Source organism: Neofelis nebulosa, chromosome 8 (assembly GCF_028018385.1).
Source record: "Neofelis nebulosa isolate mNeoNeb1 chromosome 8, mNeoNeb1.pri, whole genome shotgun sequence".
In the NCBI taxonomy this organism is placed as follows: domain Eukaryota; kingdom Metazoa; phylum Chordata; class Mammalia; order Carnivora; family Felidae; genus Neofelis; species Neofelis nebulosa.
Genome location: NC_080789.1, coordinates 131,534,577 through 131,549,330, shown reverse-complemented (window position 1 = coordinate 131,549,330; position 14,754 = coordinate 131,534,577). Strand labels below are relative to the sequence as shown.

General features: G+C 46.1%; 1 protein-coding gene and 1 pseudogene across 6 annotated transcripts in view; one reads left to right on the top strand and one right to left on the bottom strand.

Annotated features, from left to right (window-relative positions):
* CAMK1D (calcium/calmodulin dependent protein kinase ID) overlaps window positions 1-14,754 on the top strand; it is a 502,732-nt gene that overhangs the window by 104,558 nt on the left and 383,420 nt on the right. The gene's annotated exons all lie outside the window — the stretch shown is intronic.
* On the bottom strand, window positions 1,209-2,237 carry LOC131483587 (small ribosomal subunit protein RACK1-like; annotated as a pseudogene).

Here is a 14,754-nt window from a genome sequence, read left to right as displayed (position 1 = left end):
TGGAGTGTAATCTAAAGTTAGAATATTAGAAGCCAACCTCAGTGTCTTGGGTGGGGGGATTGGGGAAAAGAGCTCTTGGGAGGAGAGCTGGGAGGTTGGTGTGATGGTCCCCACGGGAGGGCTGAGCTCGTGTGGTGGTGGGAGCAGAGCAGGGGGTGGGGTGGGGGAGCCTCCTTGGTGCCTAGTGGCGGTCTCACCTGGGAGGTGGGAGAAGCGAGGCTCGTGTTGGCATTGCCTCGGGCAAGCTTCCCATTGGCTATAGCACAGTGCCCCTCCAGTCTGACTTGGGTGTAACTGGGGGTTACTTCTTGATGGTACATACAATGGTTATAGAGTTTTATTTAACCACAATCTTTGTGTCACATTTGTGTTCTAACTGCTTTATAGCTCACATGTTTACTCTTCATGACTACCCCATAAGGTAGGCTATGATGATTATTCCCATTTTACACCTGAGACCATCAAGGCTGGCTCTAGGATCTGTTCTCTTAACCACTACTTTGGTGTTACTGGTACATTTGAGAATTCAGATTTTAGTGTCTCTCCCTGAATCCTGACTCTCTTCCCTTCCTAAAATGGTGACGTTTCCATTGGATACGTAATCCACACATTAGAAGCATCTAGAATGAGATTTGTCATGAGGGCTTTTACACAAAATTGGATGGGAATTGCTGACCCAGGAGAAGGAGAACTTGTTCGAGAGAGGATGATGGAAGAGACTATCTGCTCATGAAATTCTGGCCCCGCCTCCTCTGCGCACACGTGGGGAGAAAGATGCGGGGAGGGCCAGTGGCTGGCAGGGGCCATCAGGACTGGGCTGGAGTCCAGGGCTCCGTGTCAGGTGCAGTCGGGAATGTTCTGTTGCATTTGGGGAGGGCTCACTAAAGAGCCCGCCTTCCAGGCTCCTTAGATGGAGGCCCCAGTGGACTTTGATCTACAGCCCCAGAGGATGCAGGAGGCCAGCACCACAGCCCCAGGGGCTCTGCCTCTCCAGGCTCTCCTCCTCCACTGCTGCTGTCCCCTCATTCTGACTCTGTCTTCATCGTCTTCCTCTGTTCCTTCTGTGGGTTTAAGAACTTTGGGAACTATTGCCCAAGTTATTATTTTTCTGGTGAGGGCTATGGAGGATTTTCCTTTTCCTTCCTTCCTTCCTTCCTTCCTTCCTTCCTTCCTTCCTTCCTTCCTTCGGCAAACCAATATTTTCTTTCTAAAACTCTGCCGTGTATTTCTAGCGGGTGCTGATGGTCACCTACCATCAGCTAGCACCAGGTTGTGCGTGTAGCCAGCAAACAGCGTCGGGCCATCAGCAGACCAGGCCAGAGAGGTACACTGGGGTGGCTGTGCCTTGCTGCTGGTACTGATAACTTCCTGCTTCAGTTCATCTACAGTGATCTTGCCTTCCAAGTCCCAGATCTGGAGGCTGGGGCGCGTGGCAGCACAGAGCCAGTATCAGTTAGGGCACTGATGATGACCCCACCATCTAGTATACGAAGGTGCCTGCCTTTGTTGAGGTCCACAGCATGGCCTGGCCATCGTCCCCTCCAGAAGCACAGAGGGATCCATCTGGAGAGACAGTCACCGTGTTCAGGTAGCCCGTGTGGCTTGGTCTTCAGCTTGTAGTTTGCCAGGTTCCGTACCTTGACCAACTTGTCTCAGCCATAGGAGACAGTGATGGGATTGCTGCTATTGGGTGACAAGAAGACACAATGGCTCTCATCCTGGACAGTGTAGTTGCATACAGTCAGCGTCTTCCGCAGCTTGATGGTTTTATCTCAGGAGCCAGAGACAGTTTGGTGGTTGTGGGAGGAGAAAGCCATGCTCAGCACATCCTTGGTATGTCCTGTGGATCTGTGTGTGGTGGTACCCATTGTGAGATCCCAAAGACAGAGCACTCCGTCCCAGGAGCCTGAGAGGGCAAACTGGCCACCTGAGGAGATGACCACATCACTGACAGGGCAGGAGTGACCCCGAAGAGCATGCTGTGGGGTGCCATCATTGGACTTATCCCTGCCCACTTGATGATGGTCTTTTCTCAAGAGGTGGACAGTATCATGTCCAGGAACTGGGGAGTGGTGGCCATCTGAGTCACCCAGTCATGGTGGCCCTTGAGGGTGCCACAGAGTGTCATCTGCTCAGTCATGGTGGCAGCGAGCGCGGGTGTTGCCGTGGTGACGAGGATGGGGCTGGATAGCACAGAGAACCCTGCAGAGGAAAAGACAGAGAAGTCCCCCGCTGGAACCGAGGAGTTTTCAGTGTCAAAGCTCACATCCAATGACAGGGTTTTCAAATCCTAGGTCCCCAAACCAGGATTTCTATAAGCATCTCCTGCTTTGTCTCCTTCTCTGCTGCCAGTGGGGGAAAAATAAGAGCAGCTCTCCATCGGAGAAAACACCTTTTCTGAGAGGCTCCCTGTGGGGGAAGGGCTATGTGGATGGTGTCTTCTCACAATTTTGGTGTTTTCTAATCACCTCTGCTTCTCATCAAGGCCTGACTTGAGCAGATCCTTGACATTGTGTCAAACGAGCCCTTGAAAACTTGCTGGAGTTCTGAGCAGCAGTTGTGTTCATGCTCCTTGCTCCCTTGGCTGGTCCCTCTGGGCTGGGCCTGGTCTTCTGCAGCTGTTGCTGACTTGACTCAGAAGTTCAAGGCCTCCTTAGGCTCCCCACAGGCCGGGCTGCTTGCTTGGCACATTGGAGTCCCGCTGCCTGCTGTTCCTGGGATTCGGGCTTTTAACTCTAGCGTCATCCCCAGGAATGGAATTACAGGGCCCGGGAAGAAGCAGGTTTTCCGTCACATCTCCGCGTTTGGCCTGCAGCTGTGTTTGTGTGATCTTAAGACAATTTCTCTCTCCTCTTAACCGTGCCCCATCGGCTGACCCAGCTCATCTGCCGCCATCGGTAATCTCAGTTTTAATTAATCTTTCAAAGAAACAGATTAAGTTGATTGCTGCGCAAGCCGAGTTTGGGTGTACGCACCTTTCAGCTGCCTTCCAGAAGTGATTAAGAGAAGAATTTTTATATGAGCTTTTATGCCCAGTTAAGATTATTTTTGGATCTTGTCTCAATGGTTTATTTCCATCACGTGCCTGTTTTTAAGAGAGGAACTGAAAATGAGGAGTGGGGCTGGTTTTTGTCTCCCTGTGGGTGTTCTTTGCAGTCAGACATCCTGCTCTGATGTGTGCTCCTATCTGCCTTGTTGGCCATCTTCCAAGGAGCCTTCCCCAGGTAGCCTTGCTTCAGTCACCGGCATGGTTATTCAGGATGCTGGTTATTCTTCAGGATGCATCTGGCCCGCCTCGTCCTCCCCCACGAAGCTTTCCCAAACAAACCACGCATTCCTGACCCACCGAAGCCGAGGTTCCATGGCCACAGCACCCCGGATCTAACTGGCACGGAATGTAACAGATGGGATTGCAAAATGTTATCTATCTATCATTCATCTTCCTTGAGGGCACTGTTGTGTTTCAGCCATCTCTGTGTCCCCAGGACCCAGGATAGTGTCTGGAACACCAGGAGGTATTCAGTGAGTGTGTTTTTGAGTGAGCGGCTCTCCTGTCACCGTGTGGAAAAGTTGACAGAAGATGCTAGTGCTCAGAGTCAAGGTAGAAAGAAATGTGGCCTGTAGCTGTGTTTTGTTTGACCTGCACGCTGTTTAAAGAATTTCTGAACCAACGTGTTTTAAAAAAGGTAAACTGTACATAGAAAAATCCGGATTTCCAGCTTCTCTTGCAAAATGTTAAGCCCCACCACATTGGGCTGGGACTCAAAGGTCAGCTTGTCTTGGAGGGGCCTGGCCTGTCTTCTGCCTTTGGCTCACCTCATCCTTAAAATAGTTTTGTAAAGACATCTATCCCCTCACACACTCTGCGTTGATAGCTAACATTTTTCATCGTAATTTAAGAGCTGCAAAGGATGTTATTTCTAGCTTATTGTAAATATCGACATCTTTAAATAAAACTTTACATCATTCTTTTAAATATAACCAGTGGAATCTAAATCCCACAGACACTGGATACCCATCATCACCCATTTGAAAAGTACTTCAATTGACTCTTCTTTAACCATTGGAATTTCTACTTCATTCTCTTTTCTTTTTTCTGAATTTATATTCTGTCCTCATGGAACGTTATCCTTGGGTGTTATCTTTGTCCTTGCAAAAATACGTATATACATTTAAATTAAATTTCCTAGGCTGTAAGGGTCTAACCATGAAAAAGTTCTTGCATTTACTTACTGTGGGTGATTACTATTACACGTTTGAACAAAGCATAAATCTGCTACAAATTTAGGTAAATACATTAATGGGAGAATACAAAATTTGCTTGGAAACACGCCTCCTAACGAATTGCATACAGCCCTTCATATTTTTGTCATTGTTTTCTGTATCCATGGATGAATATTGCTTATTGCTGAGTAAGAAGTTCAACATTAGTTCATTCCCGTTTTTGTGGTTTAACAGATGTAAGCACAAAGAAATGATATAAAGCCAAATAAGTATATGGGACCAGGACTTGTTAGAAGAGTTCTGCACTTTTGGGAACTGTTTCCGAGTTACATGTCACATTGGCATCCCGCTTGCATCCACGGGATGGCAAGTGGCTAGTATTATTTCCTTCCTTTTTGGAAGGCAGGGAGCATGCCTTTCTGCGTGGTGTGTTGGAATCAGCATAGGGGTCAAGTGGGATGCTCTCCAACCATACAGGTGTCTCTTCTAGGCTCACTGGCATGAAAGAGAGGGAGTTGTCTTCCAGTACATTCTGGAGGATAAGAGATGAAGGTCATCTCTAGCCTCTCTCTCCATAAGAAGAAGAGCACACCATGGCTTAGTTCTGTGGGGTCCTCCCACAACACCCAACCTAGTCTGGGTCATGTTTTCAAAGTACATAAACTACAACCAGTTCTTGTGATTCCCAGATTTCTGTATTGTATGTTTTTAAAAATTTTTAAAAACATTTTTACTGTTTATTCTTTTTTTTTTTTTTAAGAGACAGAGACAGAATGTGAGCACGGGAGGGGCAGAGAGTGAGAGGGAGACACAGAATCTGAAGCAGGTTCCAGGCTCTGAGCTGTCAGCACAGAACCCGACATGGGGCTTGAACCCACAAACCATGAGATCCTAACCTGATCTGAAGTCGGACACTTAACCGACTGAGCCACCCAGGCGCTCCCCAGCTTCTGTATTTTCAAATTCACCTACTTAGTAAAATGTATTTGTTACCCCCCCCAAAACAAGAGTTGAGATGCTCTTTGCGGTCATTCGGGGCCATGAGCAGAGCGGTGAAAAATTTGTGTCGCTGAATGCACATGTTCCCTGCTGAGGTTGAACAAGGCCACGTGCTGCCTTCTCGTTTCAGCTAATCCCACTGTAAACAAGTGTCCTTTTCATGGTCTCTTTAGTGCCGTATTTTTCCACATTTTTGTGCTTTTTGTTAGTGATTTTACTGTTGGGAACGGCCCCCAAGCACACTGCTGAGGTGTCCTGCTGTCTTCCTGAACGACAGGAGCCTGGGATGTGCCTTCAGGAGCAAAGGCATGTGCTAGACAAGCTTGTTCAGACATGAGTTATGGTGCTGTTGATCGTGTTTCGTGTTAATGAACCAGAAATATATATTAAATAGGGCATCTTTAAACAGAAACACACATAAAACAAGGTTGTGTATGGATTGGTTGACAAAAGTGACGTGGCCAGAGGCCCAAAGGAGCCCAATGCTGTTATTTCCCCTGGGAGCAATAGTTCAGTATTTGCAAACCCAGTGTGCGCTATGATTTTATAGGACACGATTCCTGTGGATAATGAGAATCACCTGAAGGTACAGACTGTCCCTGACCCACAATTTTTCAACTTGACAATAGTGCAAATGTGGTATGCATTCAGTAGAAACCGTAGTTGGAATTTTGAACTTGGATCTTGCCCTGGGCTAGTGACATGCAGTGGGTCCCCTCTCGGATGCGGGATGGTGAGCCGCAGCTCACAGGCAGCTGGCGACATCCATTCTGCACCCCATCACCCACGTTGTTCTTCGCTGTCAGGACAGTCCTCGATGCATTACACATTGTGTTGACCTTGACAATAGTCAACACCTTATTATCAGATAGGCTTTGTGTGAGAGGATTTTGCCCACCTGGGGGCTGGTGTGAGTGTTGTGGGCATGTTGAAGGCTGGCCCAGGCTAAGCCATGATGATTAGTAGGTTAAGTGTATTAAACGCATTTTCAACTTAACCACATTTCCATCTGGGAATGGGTTTTTTGGGATGTAACCCCATCATCAGTCAGGAAAGATCTGTCATTTGCACATGGATATTATGGCTTTAGAAATTTAAGTACAGATTTCAGGGTAATGGGTAGGTTGGCAGGTTTTTCATTCAGAATATGAAGTATTTTATTTCATTTTATTTTATTTTATTTTTACAAAGTAGTCTTTTAAAGCCTTTGCCTAACAGGATGGCATTCATTCGTGAGTCTTTAGGGTTCATTGAAAGGGGTAATGTTCCAATGCTGGTAGGTGCCTTTGCTACTTAGACTTGACTGTGAACTTGTTTGCACAGTGAACTCGAAGTCTGAGAGTCAGACGGAGGGCCAAGTGAGGAGAACAGCATCTGAGTTACTCTTTTATTATTCCACTGAAGCTTCTGTGACTGGAAGATAAAAGAACTCAGAGAAGAAGCCTGGAGTTTGGAAGCCACACCGACCTCCTAGTTTATATTCAGAGCCATCATTTATTCGCTGATTTCACATAAGCTTACACTATTTTCTTTTTTAATAGCCGCTTGCCCCACAAGCACTAATCCCAACTAAATAGTACATAAGATGTAATTGTTGTGGTTTTGAGAAACTTATATTCTGAGGAACAGAGTGTATTTTAAGATGTGACTTCATCTTTCCGGAATCCCCACTTGAGGGCTTTGCGTTTTAGTGGACAGGGACTCACAGCCTTCACCCAGGGTATGACATAGGCATTCGGGAAGTATGTGTTCCTTATTTAATCTCTTGTGCTCCATCTGGGACAGATCTCCGGTCCAAGAATACCTTTCCTCTCCTCACCTCTCCCCTTAAGGGAAAGTTTTATAAGCTCAAATCAGATTCCAAGACTGGTTCTCACCTCAAGAAATTATGAAGCTAGTGGTTTTCTTTCCTTCCCGCATAGGTTGTTTTATTCATGTTTAATTAATCAGTAGATATTGCAGAGCCCTTACTTTATGCCTGGGCCTGTGCTGCTGGGTCCTGGGGGTATAAAGACAGCCAGTCCTCAGCCCAGGGAAAAGGAGCCCACTTTCTGCTGGTGAGAAGAATCCGTGTTGCAGTGTGGAAAGGCTGGCAGGGAACGTCCCTGAGATGAGCCTCAGAAGGGCATGGTTGAGGTGTCTCTGAGTTTTCCTGGGAGAGTCAGGGAAGGCTTCACGGAAGAGGCGGTGCATGGTCTGAGGCTTGAGGGATGGTGAGGAGTTTACCAGCTAAGCAAGGGTGGGAGGGCTTCCTAGCAGATGGCCCCACTCTGGTCCTACTATCCAGAGGATTAAAGAGCACAGGGTGTTTGCAAGAATAGGGCAGTGGTGGGAGAAGATGCTGGAAAGCGAGTTGTGGTTTCCAGGACTTTTTATGCCACACTTTGTAGCTTGGAATTTATCTTCAAGGTGAGGGAATTGGAGAGGAAACATGATGAGCCTTTTTGTACATTTGAAAGCCCACCTTGGTGCTGTAGTTGGGAAGTTTAAGGCAGCTGTCAAGGAGGCCAGCTAGATTGCTCTTGGATTCATGGAGGGGATCTGGGGGAGAGGTGAGGGTATGGGAACTGGCAGGGGTATGGGAAGACGGGACAGACAGAAGGCGCGCTGAGGTAGGTCAGATCTGGTTCTTTGGGGTCATTCTAGATTTGGGACCATCCAAGAAAGAAGGGCTAAGAGGGCTCATGTTTGGACAGCTGGGTCAAAGGTGGTGCCCTCTACTGGGAAAACCAACAGGAGCAGGTCTGTGGGAGAAAGGGAAGGAGTTCTGAACACACAGAATTGCCTTGTGACCTCAGAGTGGAGATAGCCAGTATACGGGTGAATGGATTCATCATCATGGCATAAATACAGCTCCGGGGTTATATCCTTGAAACGGGTTTTTGTTTTATGTTATTTTATTTTTGTCTTATTTGCTTGTTTTTGCCTGCATTATCTACTTAAATAGTTTATGTTGATCTGCGTTTTGGCGGAAAAAGAGTGTGGAACAAAATGTGTCAATGTACCCTGGGCAGAAAGAAAAAAATCTCTGATGATATGGTCCGCACATACCAATGTGGGCACACGAAACCAGATACAGTGACAGGCGGTGGGCTGTTTTTCAAGTGACTTGGGACAGGCTGTCGTCTGCTTGCCCTCCTGTGTTCACACCTGCCCTGTGGAATCGCACAGCGGCTAAGCACACCAATTCTGGGTGCAGGTGGACCTCATTTATCCCATTACTGGTGAGTCTAGGCCTTGGGCAAGTACCTGCTCTGTGTCTAAACCTCTTTCTTGCACGGTGATAACAGAACCCACCTCATTTGTGAGGATTAAATGAGATAATTGATGCTCTTTCTTAGCCCAGTTCCTGGCATAGTGAGCCCTTGAAAAGATTGTATCTCAAAATAATTACACGAACAGATCTTATATAATGACTCTAAATTCACAACCAACCATAACACTGGAATTCAGGTTTGGTTTTCTAAGAGATTTCATTTCTCAGTTACGAAAGGATTCACTGTACAATTCCTATAGAAAACCTTACTATTAGTGCATTTAAAAATATTTGACCTGTGGGGCACTTGGGTGGCTCAGTTGGTTGAGCATCTGATTTCAGCCCAGGTCATGATCTTACGGTTCGCGAGTTCGAGCCCCGCATCGGGCTCTGTGGTGACAGCACAGAGCCCGCTTGAGATCCTCTTTTACCCCCTCTCTCTGCCCCTCCCCCGTGTACTCTCTCTCAAAAATAAATAAACTTAAAAACAAATTTGACCTGCAAAAAAGCTCCGTATACTTTAAGGTCTTAGTCTGTTGTTAGTAATGACAAATTACTAATTTATTAACAAATTTATGAATACTCATAAATGAATAATTGAAATGAGAATAAGCTATATTATGTAATGCATTGAACCTTGAAGTGTTGCCCATACATCATCTCAACTACTTGTCTGGCATAGGCCTCACAGTAGAGCTGGATGTTACTGGTGATGATGCCAAGGCCAAGGGCATCACTCAGGAGATGGCATTGGAGCCACCTGAAAAACCTTTCTTGTGCTTTGGAAAGAAAAGGATCAAAGGAAAGAAGTGAATATTTAGTTCTTACACTTTTTGAAGAGGTAGAAATTGAGGAAGAAGCTGCTAATTGAGCAAATCCAGACCATTTCTTACTACCTTTAGAGAATATACAGTGGCATCTAATTCTTTCTGGAAGTATGGCACCCCTTATAAATAAATATGCCTTTAATTCGTTGAAAAGCTATAAATAAGTCTAGGGAAGCCAAGAGAGAAAGCTATTTGTTACTGTTAATTATGTATTAAAGTTATACCAAGAATGGGTTATTCTTGGTATGAATAACTTCCTGTGAAACAATCATAGAACTTTAGAACACACGGGACCTTGAGGATCACCTTTTAATCACAAGGAACAAGGAAAGTGTGTTTTTGAAGTGCTAATTCATTTCCTTTATATTTTTATTAGTAAAGGACAGGCCTAGCTCTCCTCCATGAGCTGTCACCACGGCCACTGCCTGCTGAGTTGACATAATTCTAGTCCAAAGTGAACACGTTTTAGCCTGTGCCATCACACCGTGGGTACATGTGTGCTTTCTGTCAGACCTTTCCAAATACTGAGGTTAGCCCTGGTGCTCCCATTATTCCCTTTGGGTACATCCGCAGCTGCCCACAGTCAAGCCTGCTTGTTTTGTAGACCTCAAATTTAAATCGCTTGCCCGGGTTAGAAACACAGGGACTTTGTAAGGTAATACATTGTATACAGTGCGGATAGAGCTGGAGGGAACTGTGGAGGCCACCCCTAATGTCTCTGTAAAAACCACGGCCAGAGAGCTGTAGGACACGCCACGTTCACGTTCAGGAGGAAGGCCGGCAATGAACGGGGGCGCGGCAGCTCCCCTTTGCTTAGAGTGTCTGTGTATCGACTCTCAAGCGGGCTGTCCTGAGCAGCTATCTGAAACAAATTAGTCACAGTCTGTCAGACAGAAACAGAACAATGAGCACCTGCAGTTGTCTTGCCCCAGAACCCCTGGCAGGTCAGAACCCCCAGTAAAACCTCATTCATCGACACCTCCATCCATTTGGAGTACCAAGTCACAACCAACAGGGGTAGGTAGGAGTTTGTTCAAGCCAGTATCTACGAAAAAGGAGTTTGCTAAGCAAATGGATTGTATCAACACAGACGCGATCATGTTGTTTAACCACTTAGCTTTAATATTTGCATGTGTAGTTAAGTGTTCATTATAAGTAATTCTTATCAGGACCAGCAAGACTCCTGCCGTAGCCATACTTGGCTGCTTTTTAAAAGTTGTTGATGAATTGCAAAGCTTAATTAAATTGCATTTCTCTATAGATTAAAAAAATTTTTTTTAAGCTTTATTTATTTTTGAGAGAGAGAGAGCGTGCGCATGCGATCAGGGGGAGGGGCAGGGAGAGAGGGAGACACAGAATCAGAAGCAGGCTCCAGGCTCTGAGCTGTCAGCACAGAGCCTGATGCGACTCGAACCCATGAACTACAAGATCATGACCTGAGTGGAAGTTGGACACTTAACCGACTGAGCCACCCAGGTGCCCCATGGATGTTTTAAAAAAATGTTTATTTATTCTGGGAAGAGTGTAGGTGGGGTAGGGGCAGAGTGAGGGGGACAGAGGATCGGAAGTAGGCTCTGTGCTGACAGGCCATCAGCAGTAGCGTCTGACTTGTTTTCATAGTGCCACCAAGAGGACGTGGCACAGAGGGTTGCTCAGTGCTTACTTGTCAAATGTATCACTGAATGTGTGACTCAGTACAGTGACCTGGGATAGTGGGCTAACTGGGAAAAAGTAACACGCTGTGTTTCTCAGTGTGGGGCGTGCGCTGTTGGTACCGTGGCCGAGATGATTCTTCTTGCTGAGCACAGCCTGGTGCATCTCCAGACATTGAGCATCCCTGACATCCATCCACCAAAGACAGTAGCGCCCACCCCACTGAGACAGACCACCAAGCCCCACTTGCTTCCAGATACCCCCTGGGGGAGCAGGTGCCATCCCTAGTTACGGACCACCACCTCCCACCAGACATCAGAATATGTTACAGATATCCGAAAGTTCAATGCAAAAAAAGAAATGATAACGTAAGTAGAAGAAAATGTGTTGATACCTGACGAAAAGATTTCAAACATTTAAACTGTTGGGTTCTCTGCAAAATCATGCTTTCTAATTCTAACCTGGGCCTCCCCCCGCTGTGTCATGTTTTTACCTCTAATTATCTGTTAGATTTTCTCATGAGTTATTCCAGTCCTTTTTCATACTGCTTGTTCTCAAGTTTTCCTGCCTCTTTGCAGGGGACCGAGGCCACCCAGAGTGACTTGTTGCGACCTCACGTCTCCAAACCTGATAACCCCTCCTCCTTTCTTAGGAAGACTCCATCTGCTGGGGCCTCGCTGCCCTGGCTTGCTGCCCTTTGGCCATCCCGCGTCTCTAGCATTTTCTGTTTGTCTTCTCCACTCTTTCCATGCTGCCTGTCAACCTTCTCAGATGTCCCTAAGTTCTAAAATAAGTCTTTAACATCCATATTCCTGCACCTCCATCTACTAGCCTATCTCGGTCCTTAGGCTCATGTCTAAACCCCTCAATAAATTCTCCTTAGCGTGGTGGAAAAGGCATGGGTGCTGCAGGGAGGCAGCCCAGGGTGAGGGCCAGCCTGTTTGGCTTCTCTGAGCCTGAGTTCCATGGGGATAGTAATGCCTACCATGGAAGGAAAGGTCACCTTGAGTGCTGGATCTAAAATGGACTCAGGGTCAGGTCAGTGCCCCAGCCTAGGACCCTTCAGGAGCGTGCCATTGCCAGTGGGCGAGAATCTCAGCAAATCATACAAGGCCTTGCTGCTTTTTGCACATGTTCTTTTCTCAGCATCCTTTCCCTCCAGCTTCCAATTTCAGTCCCACTGAATTGTTGATGGTAGCATCTGCACCACTGGGGAAAGAGCCCCCAGCCCTGTGTGCTTTGCTAGTGCTTGTCTGGGTCTTTTCTGACTGGCTGTCTGCCTCCAGCCCTCCCCTTGCCCCCACGGTTGACTCCCGTTTATTATTTTGTAGTAAGCCCTTCTTCTGGAAGTTTGCTGGAGACCCCTCCCCCCTTATCACTGCACCTGTACATCGTATCACAGTGGGCTGGCGGGGGCAGGGGGCGGGGGGTGGAATCAGGCTCCTCCCACTAGACTGTGAGTGGCCTCCTGAGCAAGGAGAAGGCTGCCTCAGGAGGTGACAAGGGGTTGGTGAAGAAATCGTTGGTTGAATGAATGTCCAGGCTGGGAGGAGATGTGACCCGTTGCTTCTAGCTGTGGTAGAAGTTGACAAAATCGTCCAAATAGGCGGTTTTCTTGAGCATTTTACAGCAGTCATGGTCTAAGTGCTTTTCCCCAAACAAATCTTCTGGGGAAAATAAAAACAGACTTCTTTCCCAGGGACATGGTTTGCTGACCCTCTAATTTTCTCATGCCCTGTTTGAAACCCCGTCACCACTGTTCCAGGTTTGCAGGTGGCATAGTCGACTTCCTTTACTTGTGAACACGTTTGAACCAAAGACAGGTGCCCTGTCAGGTCTTCTCCTGAGAATTGTTCATACCCAGGGCAGACTGGGGGCTCAGGGTCAGGTGGGTGTGGCATGTGGTGACGTGGGAAGACTTGGGTGACTCAGGAGCTTAGATGTGTGAAGAGCTCTCTTGCTTTTTTCACATTTATTTATTAAATTCAAGTTTGTTAACATACAGCGTAGTATTGGTTTCCGGAGTAGGACCCGGTGATTCATCTCCTACATCTGGCACCCAGTGCTCATCCCAACAAGTGCCTCCTTAATGCCTGTCACCCATTTAGCCCATCCCCCACCCACCTCCCCTCCAGCAACCCTTGGTTTGTTATCTGGATTTAAGAGTCTCTTATGGTTTGCCTTCCTGTTTTTATCTTATTTTTCTTTCTTTCCCCTATGTTCATCTGTTTTGTTTCTTAAATTCCACACGTGAGTGAAGTCATATGATATTTGTCTTCCTCTGACTTACTTCACTTAGTATAATGCACTCCAGTTCCATCCACGTTGTTGCAAATGACACGATTTCATTCTTTCTCATTGCCAAGGTATATTCCATTGTGTGTGTGTATGTGTGTGTGTACAGTTAATGGCCATTTGGGCTCTTTCCATACTTTGGCTATTGTCGATAGTGCTGCTATAAGCATGGGGGTGCATGTGCCCCTTTGAAACAGCACACCCGTATCCCATGGATAAATGCCTAGTAGTGCCATTGCTGCGTCGTAGGGTAGTTCTATTTTTAATTTTTTGAGGAACCTCCAAACTTTTCCAGAGTGGCTGCACTCCTGAGTTGTTCTTTTTAGCCATTCTGACAGGTGTGAGGTGGTATCTCATTGTGTTTTTGATTTGCATTTCCCCGATGATGAGTGATGTTGAGCATCTTTTCGTGTGTCTGTTAGCCCTCTGTACGTCTTCTTTGTAAAAGTGTCTATTCGTGTCTTCCGAAGGGCTCTTTCTTGACTCACCTGTCACACACTGTACATGTTCCAATGATATACTCTACCACTGGTGTTCTGTGCTCATTCTTTTCAAGTAATAGAGGCCGTTTTTCTCTTTTATGATTTTTGTCCCTTTCTTGCCGTTTTCACTCCCGATTTACTTTGTTTACTCATTTATACATGAGTATGCAGCACCTTTCCTGGTCAGGCACAGGGTAGTCAAATGAATCAGACACCCATGGCCCTGCGTCTCTGTATTTGGTCTTTACACCCGCGGGCAAGAGGGAAAATGGGCTGTAGACTAGGAATGCGTACTCAAATAAAACAGTTATGCTCCTGATGATGCTGTGATAGAGAATAAAGGGAAAGAAGAGGGAATGTTCAGGAAGCTTTCTTGTGTCATTTGAGATCTTTTTTTTTTTTTTTTTAAACAATCTTATTGAGGTACAAATACAATTCAGAGGCCATACAGTTCACCCATTTAAAGTCTACTATTCAGTGGTTTTTAGTATATTATTCTCCTTATGTTGTGGATGTGGATATAGATACAGATCTCACAGTTGGCCATTTTAACCATTTTTAAGTGTACAATTCAGTGGCATTAATTACATTCACAATGTCATGCAATCGTCACCATCCAGTTGCAAAACTTCTTCATCATCCCAAGCAGAAACTCTGTAACTAACCATTAACCCATAATTCTCCAGAACCCCCTCCCCCAGCTCTTGGTAACCTCTAATCTACTTAATGTCTCTATGAATTTGCCTATTCTATGTACCGCGTGTTAGTGGAATCATACAGTATTTGCCCTTCTGTGACTGACTTATTTCACTCAGCATAATGTCTTCACATTTCATCTGTGTAGTAACAGGTGTCAGAACTTTCCCTTTCTATGGCTGCATAATAGTCTGTTGTAAGTATATACCACATTTCTTTCATCTATCCATGTCACTTGAAATTGTGGCACATGCTTTGTATTTTCTTAGGGCTTCCCCATAATTCTCATCAGATTAACTCGCCCACCATATTGCTAGTAAAT